Source organism: Pinus tabuliformis, chromosome 9, assembly GCF_031772625.1.
Source record: "Pinus tabuliformis cultivar Carrire ecotype Pingquan chromosome 9, CPIR1, whole genome shotgun sequence".
NCBI classification, from domain to species: Eukaryota; Viridiplantae; Streptophyta; class Pinopsida; order Pinales; family Pinaceae; genus Pinus; species Pinus tabuliformis.
Window position 1 is genome coordinate 457,916,085 of NC_142307.1, and position 10,144 is coordinate 457,926,228.

Genomic DNA, 10,144 nt, shown 5'->3' on the forward strand with positions numbered 1-10,144 from the left:
CAATTAAAACTAACAAAATATGTGTATTCATTCAAAACCAATCACATTGTTTTTGTATTTAGAATATATTTTACTTTTATTTAAAACGGTACACATGTCAACTCCACATTGAACATGGACAAAATGGCACATAGTTGGCCTCCAGAAGCGATCATAGTATAAGGTGGTAAAGCATACCATTTAATTACTTATAAGGTGAGTTGTATGAATTAAATGACTAGTGAATGTGTATAGACATCAATCTATAATAAGCATTAAAATAAATTTCTTGCCTGAAAATTATAAAAGAAAAAAACATACATATATACATCTAAAAAAATATGCAACAAAATTCTTAAGAAGAAAGATTTACTCTATTTTACTATTGCCTATTAATATTACATTTCCTAAAAATAAAATTGACACTTCTTAATAAGTTTTTTTTTAATTAATTAATTTAATTAACCTAATAAAAAAACTGAAAACCAGCCGCTAGTAATAGGATACGAATAGACTTTCAAAACCATATAAATCTCAATTTTCACTATACAGCTTTGGAGCAGTCCCATTGACAAGATTGAATGCCGAGGTAAATGCAGCAACATGCATTGCCATGAACAAGAATAATAGCAACCTGAATAAGTAGCTAGATTTTATATGGATTTTTGTATAGATTGTAAGGGTGAAAGAAGATGTCAGTGTAAGTAAAAAAGGGGAAAATCATGAGAGAGAATATCAAAAATGCATTTTTTAAGTCTTAAATTCGGAAGCAGTATGACGTAAATGTATTCCGAAACCTTTTGCAACCATAATGATTTGGAGGATGTATTTGCATATATGCTTATATGTTTTAAGCTTTAAGTTAATTTTTAAGTTAGTTATTTATGTAATTTTATATGATTTAAGTTTCACTTTAATTTTATTAGTATAGATTTATTTTAAGTATAAATATAATATGAGTGGAGAGAATTTGAATTTTTGAAGTGTAAATTAAGCTTAAATTTTTTAGGATACAAATTTAAAGTGAAAAAAATATGTGTATTTTTTTATTGTATAAATTATATTGTTGAATGATATATATTTTTATAATTTTAAGTATATTACAATATTAATTCATATTGAAATATTTTATTCATAATTTATGTAGCACATTTTATTGTACACAATATTAAAATATTTTCTTTTAACATTTCTTTTTTATTATTTATAAATATATATGAACTTGATATTCACTTAAGTTGGTTAACATAGATATTCAAATAATTTATTTAAATATAGTGTTAAAATATTTCTGAAAAGTACCACGTTTAAACATTTTTCCTTTCTTTTACTTCTGATTACTTTAGATGAAATTATATTTATATGAACCACTAATTAAACATGCATAGTATATTATTTTTTATTATATCCAACATTTGAATTTTAATTTAGAGAATATTTTATTTGTATTTAGTTGCTTTTCAATTTAGAGAATATTTTATTTGTATTCAAGAGGGACACTGGTTAACTCCAAATTGAGCACTAACATACTTACACAGTGCCTTCACTCAACTACAGAATAAGATCCTCCGCTCAAAAAATTCTAAAAAAAACAAAAATAATTTTTTTACCAATAAAATTAAAATATCACGGAGTCCAAATAGATATCTACCATAGAATGACACACAAACAAACTTTGTAATATGTATTAATAGTCACAAAGCTAAAAACACATTGCAAAAAGAGGGAGAGTTAATCACTTGAATTTAAAACAAAAGGCCATCTACAAAGCAGCTAGTTGCATCCATACCACCAAACCTTTGTAAGGTCTGGGGTGTCATGGTCTAGCGCCCGTACTTTGGGAACAAAATTGGGGTCACTCAGCGTCTCCCTCATTTCTCTTCCAAAATGGCGAGATTTGGAATCGTCCGACATTATCTTCACCTCAACTAACTCAACGCCGACTTCCCGCGCCGTGTTGGAAGAATCACCGCACCTCTATGGAATCCGTAATTTCCACCCTGAGAATCCTGTTATTGGTTTGAAACATTTACCAAAACTTGCGGGTTTTGGTGTAACGGAAAACCTCTTCATGGTATCAGAGCCTTGTCCCAGAGTCGATTCCCCCTAGTTGCGTTTGAGGGGGGGGGGGGGGGGGCGGGAGTGTTGGAAGAATCCCCACACCTCTATGGAATCTGCAATTTCTATCCTGGGGATCCTAGTTACTTGTTTGGAACGTGTACCAACACCTACAGGTTTTGGTGTAACGATGTTGAGGTTTGCCGTTACACCAAAACCCATAGGAGTTGGTAAACATTCCAAACTAGTAAGTAGGATTTAGAGGGTGGAAATTACGAATTCCATAGAGGTACGGTGATTCTTCCAACACCCACCTCGGTCGAGGGTCTCATACTAGACAGAGATTTTCCGTTACACCAAAACCTACATATTTTGGTAAACGTTTCAAACCAATAACTAGATCCTAGAGTAGAAATTACAAATTCCATAAAGTGAGATGATTCTTCCAACCGGCCACATAAAGACTTCTATTGTTGTCGAAGGTGGCCATCATAGAGGTGGCCATCGTCTCCTTTACGGACGTTAAAAGGGCTCAGTTCGAACTTTCCATCCTTAATGGCCCTCACCGCTTCTCTCAACATCCTGCCGTCGTGGTATTCGCTGAAGGAATTTTTGATACTGTCATGCGTGAAACGCAAATCTCGGGGATGTAAACTGGTGGAGGGGGATGTAACCTGGTGGAGTCGACATGATTGGAGCAATTGGATGAATCAATATCTGCAACCTTTTCCCTTCCCAGTTCACAGAGATTTGCCTGTATTCCTAGGGATTATATAGAGATGAATCAAATGATAAAGCGGTTCGCTTACAAGTCCTCTGCTGAAAACTGACAATATATTCCGAAACGCTTCGCCTCAATTTCCTCTCATGAAAATTGAAAACATATTCACAAAAATCTGCGCTTCGAATTCCTATAATGAAAACTGACAACATATTCACAAAACGCTCCCCAAACGATCGGAGCAATTATAATTAATCAACTTGCAATTACAATTAATTGCTGATTTTTATAATATATCATTTTAAATCAAATATTAATATATTTATCTTTTCGATAGTTGTGCACAAAAGCATTCCCCGTAAGTATCGATATAAAAGAATGATGTTTTCCCGTCCACATACTTAGAATATCCATCTCAAATGTCTATATGTGTTGTCTCTTTAAAATAAACTTCTCATTTTTAAAAGATAGAGTTCATCTTTAAATTAAAAATTTGGTGTTTAACCCAATAAAAAGAAATACAAACATTAATAAATAATATAAAATGTTATATCTAAATCATTTTTAAAATACTTTGTCTAATAAAATTAAACTTTATATTATTTTTTTAAAGTATTTTACAATTTTAATTTTAAGAAAATATTTATATTAATGTATAGAATGTACGTGACACAATTTAATTTAAATATATTAAGAGTAGTTAAAATGGTTAAAAAAATTATTAATTATGTAGATAAACATGTTTAGAGCTTTCAAAATTTTAATTGAATTACTTACTAGCATAGGTTTATGTTAATCTCAGTTTTATATGTATGTTTATGTTAATCTCAGTTCTATATGTATGTTTTGCACCTTTGTAATGTGCATTGGTTAAGGTTTGTCTCCCAAGGAAGCTCATCTGGAATATCAGATGGATAAGTGGTAATGGATAAGTTGTAGTTGGTGTCTGGCTTTCTTCTTGAACTATCTGGATTCGCTTACATCTACTTGGACCAACATTTTCACCCTCTAGCGGTTGCTCGCAGTTCTGCAGCTCCTCGCGTAAATTAGTTCTGCGGCTCCTCGCGATTATCTGCGGCTTGGAGTGAGGAACAAATCATGCTCTGCCGCTACTCGCGGCTAGATTATTTCGAGGCGTAAATTAGTCTGTGCGACTAGATTAGTTTTGTGGCTCCTTGCGATTATCTGTGGCTTGCAGTAAGGAACAAATCATGCACTGCTGCTACTCGCGATTACCTGCGCCTTGGGCTTTTTCTTCACATTTCTAGTGCCGGAGACGAAGGGCAGGTCGCTTAAGGAGATCTCTGACGAAAACGAAGATAGTGATCAGGATCTGGTTAGTCACCGGCATCTGAAAATTTTGAGTGAATAAGTTTGTTTTCACATTTTGGGTTCTAGATCTAATCTTCTGTGGCTAGATCTAGATCTAGGCGGCTAGGTTTTAGATCTAATCTTTTGCGGCTAGATCTAGATCTAAGCTTATCTTCTGCCTTATTTCTATGTGGTTGGGTTCTACGGGCAAGTAAAATATGGCTTCCAGCTTCGCGAAAATAGCTGCTGGCTCATCAGCTTTTGGAGGGAAAGATCCTGCCCATATCGTCAATGAAGCCCTAGCTCCCACTGTTCAGGTGGTACAGGCCTCACTCGATGAGGCTTTGAAGTTTTCCGAAAGTGCCCTAATCTACCGGTTCAATGGTTTTTGGCCGCGGCTGATAGCGCTCCACAATTGGATATCGGAGGTATGGAAGCCTGTCATTTCTGATGAAATTAATATCTACCCCTGTGCTAGGGGTTTCTTTATAGTAGATTTTGAAAATCCTGAAAGCAGACAATGTATTCTAGATTCCGGCCCTTGGTTTTCGGAAAAATCAGGCCTATTCATGAAGCCATGGAACCCATCATTCGATCCCTCTACAGCAGTCATAACTTCAGCACCAGTTTGGGTGAGATTGCCAAGCCTACCCTTGCACCTCTGGAATCTCTCCTCGCTAAAATCCATTGGAAATGCAATTGGGAAATTTTACTGCAGGTGTCCGGAAACAGAGGAATATGCCAGAACCACCTATCCACGCATCTGTGTGGAAATGGACTTCAGTGCTGGATTCCCAGCTGAAATAAACCTAACAAGTAAAGACTATGTGTGGAACTAGAAACTCGATTATGAAAGTGTCCTCTTTAGATGTCGATCTTGCTTTGAGACAGGCCATCTAGCGAAATATTGCCCAAAAGCCTCCCAGAAAAATTCTGCTAGAAAAAACCACCACAGATCTACATGGTGGGAAGGAGCACAAAAAGAACACTACATTGTCATCAAAGAAGAATACTCTAGAGAAAACTCTGAATCACAAGTAATCGGGCACGAAAGAAACAACTCTCAAGACAAGCAGGGAGAAAGCCCCGCCCAACAAATCAACAGTTATGAGGATTTGAATACCATACAAAATAAATCTCCATTTAACAGCAAAGCAGATCTCGTAGACCAAACTTCTTCTCCGTCTATCTTCAAGAGGACAAACACAATAGATCGCGAAGCTAAGACACCAATGTCTCAAGAACCAGAAGAGATGGAGATGCAAGATAAAGGAAGTTGGAAGACCGTAGAGAAAAAAAAGAAAGCTACAACACCAATCTCACCAAGAAAGACGAGGAGCCAGATAATTAAAAACTAGGAAAGTTATAGGTCCGATAGACCAATTTGGTCTCAGCGGACGTTAACCACCACCACCATCATCATCATCATCATAAAATTACATAAATATAAAAACATGTGAACAAATGTATTCATACACGTATGCAAGATAGACATGTACATGCATTTACATGTACAAATTTGTTTTAACATAATTTTTTTATATAATTTATCAAAATTATGTTGATCATGATGATCCGATTGAGATTGATGACCACACGGAATATTGATGACCACTCGAAGAATGTTGACCACCCTGAGATTGATGACCACTTGGAGAATGCTGACCACGACGAAATAGTAAGCAAAGCATTTAAAAAATAGAAAATCAATTCAATATATATATGTGTACATAAATATGATTCTACTTATTTTTCATTTAAGTACATGCATATATATATACACCACGATGTGAACGATGGACCTCCCCTTCTAGTAGATGCACGAGGCTCTATTAATGCTCACCTCAAAGGATCATGTGACAAATGCTCATCCATGATATCGATATCTATAGATATATAGATGCATGATATTTAAAAATCTACCTCATGCATTTACAATTCTTTTGAAAATTGTTATTTAAAAAAATTCAAAAAATTATTGTAACTCTTGAAGTTACCTCAAGCATTTAAAAATCTTGAAATTTTTTTTTAAAAAGATTAAGAAAATTCAAAAAATTGATATAACTCTTCAAGTGACATCATGCATTTAATTGATGTAACCCTTGAAATTACATCATGCATTTTAAGATCTTAAAATTGCTATTTAAAAACATTGAAAGAATCCAGAAAATTAATGTAACAATCCAAAGCTCTTCATTTAAAATATACTCAAGACTAAAAACACAAATGTTAAAGCACACACATTTTGAAAATTAAATACAAAATTTTCTAAGACATGTCAAGTTCATCGGTTGTGCTTACATAACGGGGGAACACTTGGTATAGAATTGAAAAAAAAACATGGTCATCAAAAATGACACCAATTCATCTTTCACACACAAATCTTGAATTGGCATTTCCCCATAGAATACATCACTAGACATCTTATTAAAATCTTCACAATATCTTATTCTAAATGATTGAAGTTGACTAACAATATTTTTTTCTTCTTCATTCAATTGTTTTAATTTCTCTTTTTTAAATTGGTACACAGTTTTCATCTGGTTGCACACATGTTCGGAGTTGGTGAAGGCTACAATTCCATTGGATCCATACCCCCTAGTTGTTCCTAAGCCTTCTATAAATGCAATATAATATGCTCCATTTTCTGTTGTTCTTCTAGGTATATTCCTTTTCCTTTGGAGGACTTGGTTCTTCACAATATTTCATAGAGCATAAGTAATCACCCCTTGCCCTCGATAGGGATAACAAGAAACCTCTATGTATGATGTCCATTTTTCAACCATGTTTAATGGGTTTTTTGGTCTCTGTAAAAATAAATTCAATAAAATGAATTTAACATATTCATACATGTATTGTTAGGTTTTACAAAGATAATTGTTTAGAAAAATTTGTCAGAATGATTGGTAGCAATTAAGGTTATTTCTACTTGGTTGGATGGTTAGAGAATTGCAAGAAGAAGACAATTAGAGATCTCTAATTCAACTCAACTAAAATTATCTAATTCATTCAACTTAGCTTCAATTCAATTGAAGGTTGAAAGTAATTAGTAATTTATTTTTATGTTCATTCGAGAGATACAATACTTCTAATTCGACTTAGCTTCAAATCACCCAAGTTTGAAAGTATTTATTAATTTATTTTTATTGTCAGTCTTGGAAATTTAACACTTATTTTTCCTTGTTATTAAATTTGTTTATTGAAGCTATAATACATGTTTATTTATATGCCATACATGGATATATTTATATGTTTCTTTAAAAACTATAGTTAACAAAGAAAAAAAATTAAAATGAAAAATGATAGGCCGGTTTTATTCTAGTAAATTTAACACTTATATTACTTTGTTATAAAATTTACTTACTAATACTCTAATACATGTTTAATTATATGGTCTAAATTGGTCTATTTATATATGCTTATTTCAAAATATAGTTAAGAAAGAGGAAAAAAAGTAAAATGAAAAAAGATTATTTAATATCTATGTTGCCTTCTTAAAATTAAAACACTAACATTAAAATCAAAACACCAAAAATAGATGAGAAATCAATGCCAACACTCTTATCAGTTTCAATCTCATGAACCCAACAAAATAAGAATGAAAAAGAAGTATCTCAAAAAGAAACTACTACTTGAAAAGAACAAGTACAAGACCTTCAATTAAGAGTATTCAATATCATCTTAGGAAGCTAATAAGAGCTATGTTCCAAGAAAATAGAGAAGCTTGAACTTAATTACATATAATGAAAAGGGAAACAAAAATGAACATATAAAAACAAAAGCAAGGAAAGTATGTTACCAGGAAGTATCAAGGTTGTTCTATGAGATAAATCGAGGTAGAACAAGTCAACCCAATAACATTACAATTAAAACACCAAAAATAGATGACAAAGAAATGCCAACACTCTAATTAGAAACCCACCAAAATTAAAATTAAAACACCAAAAATAGATGAAAAAGAAATGCCAACACTCTAATCAGCTTCAATCTCGTGCACCCAACAAAATAGAAATGAAAAAGATGTATCTAAAAAAGAAACTACTACTTGAAAAGAGAAAGTACAAGAAACTGCAATTAAATGTATTTTGCCTCATCTTAGGAAGCTAATAAGACCCATTTTCCAAGAAAATAGGGAAGAAAAGTGAATTACAAGTAATTAAAAAGGAAACATAAATGAACATATAACAACAAAAGCAAGGAAAGTATGTTGCCAAGAAACATCAAGGTTGTTCTACGAGATAAATCAAGGTAGAACAAGTCAACCCAATAAAATTAAAATTACAACACCAAAAATAGATGACAAAGCAATGCCAACACTCTAATTAGCAACCCAATAATATTAAAATCAAAACACCAAAAATAGATGACAAAGCAATCAAGGTTTTTCAATGGCCATGCTATCATCTTTTTCATTGACGTCCTCTTCATTGATTATTTTTTTCAGTTTTCGATTAGAATGTTATGTGCTGAGAAGATGCGGATATCCAAATAGAATTAATGATAGGTGCATCATTTATAGTTCTTTGGCACTACATCATATGCCCATATTCTCAGGATACCACAGTTTGATCAAGTAGTGGCTCCAGATAATTGTAGGGCTTCTCTTTGGAGCGTTTTGCTGCATTTGGACCATAGTTCTACGAGATAAATCTAGGTAGAACAAGTCAACCCAATAACATTAAAATTAAAATTAAAAAAATTGATGACAAAGCAATGCCAACACTCTAATTAGAAATCCAATAACATTAAAATTAAAACACTGAAAAAGGAATTCCAACACTCTAATTCGATTCAATCTCATGCACCAAACAAAATAAAAATGAAAAACATGCTTCTCAAAAAGAAACTACTACTTGAAAATAAAAAGTACAAGAACCTTCAATTAAGTGTATTTTTCCTCATTTTAGGAAGATAATAAGCCCCATGTTACAAGCAGAATAGGAAAGCTTGAAGTGAATTACACATAATGAAAAAGGAAACATAAATGAACATGTAACAACGTAAGCAAGAAAAGTATGTTACCAAGAAACATCAAGGTTGTTCTACGAGATAAATCAAGGTAGAACAAGTCAACCCAATAACATTAAAATTAAAACACCAAAAATAGATGACAAGGGAATGCAAACACTCTAATTAGCAACCCAGTAACATTAAATTAAAACAGAAAAGATAAATGACAATGAAATGCGAATACTTTAATTAGCTTCAATCTCATGCACCCAACAAAATAGAAATGAAAAAGATGTATCTCAAAAAGAAATTGCTACTTCAAAAGAGAAAGTACAAGAACCTTCAACTAAGTGTATTCTACCTCATCTTAGGAAGCAAATAAGATCCTTGTTCCAAGAAGATTTTGTATAGATAGAGGGAGGAAAGATCTTGCATGTAATGCCATCACGCATCACCGTCAAGGCAATCATGTTGTAAAGGGAAGGAAAAGTGACCCGGAACAAATTGATAAGGTGGAGGATTGAAATAAAAGTTTGCATGTCTCTTTCTAGTACAAAGTGAATCTAGCACTTTAGAAAATACTACACGATAAACAATGTAAACTTTGAAATGGGAATTGTAATCTCAAAATAGGAAATTATAGCAAAAAACCCGAAAAAAAACATGAAAAACAGTCCAAAAAATGAAAATTCTGTGTTCTGGAACGATGTTTTTTGAGGTTTAATTTTCGACATATTTAAAAAATGGCATTGAAACACTTTTTTTGTGTAAAATAAATGAAAAAAAAACACTAATGTTTTTGGTAGAATAATATTTTTCTTTCTGAGGTATAATTTCAACATTTTTTACTAATGACGATAAAGATAAAATAATGGGATCCAAAACACTTTAAAATTCCATAAATTTTCATCCATGTTGTTAAACATATGATAACATGACACTAAATATTGCTAAATTTCTAATTTTTTTCAACCATAACATTAAGGATAAAAACAAATGGAATTTTTTCAACCATAGAATCAAAAAACTCTAGTTTTCAAAACATTTAAACCATGACATTATGAACAAATTACTCGACTAAATTAATCAAAATGTTAATACATGTAGATTGAATTAAACATAAAT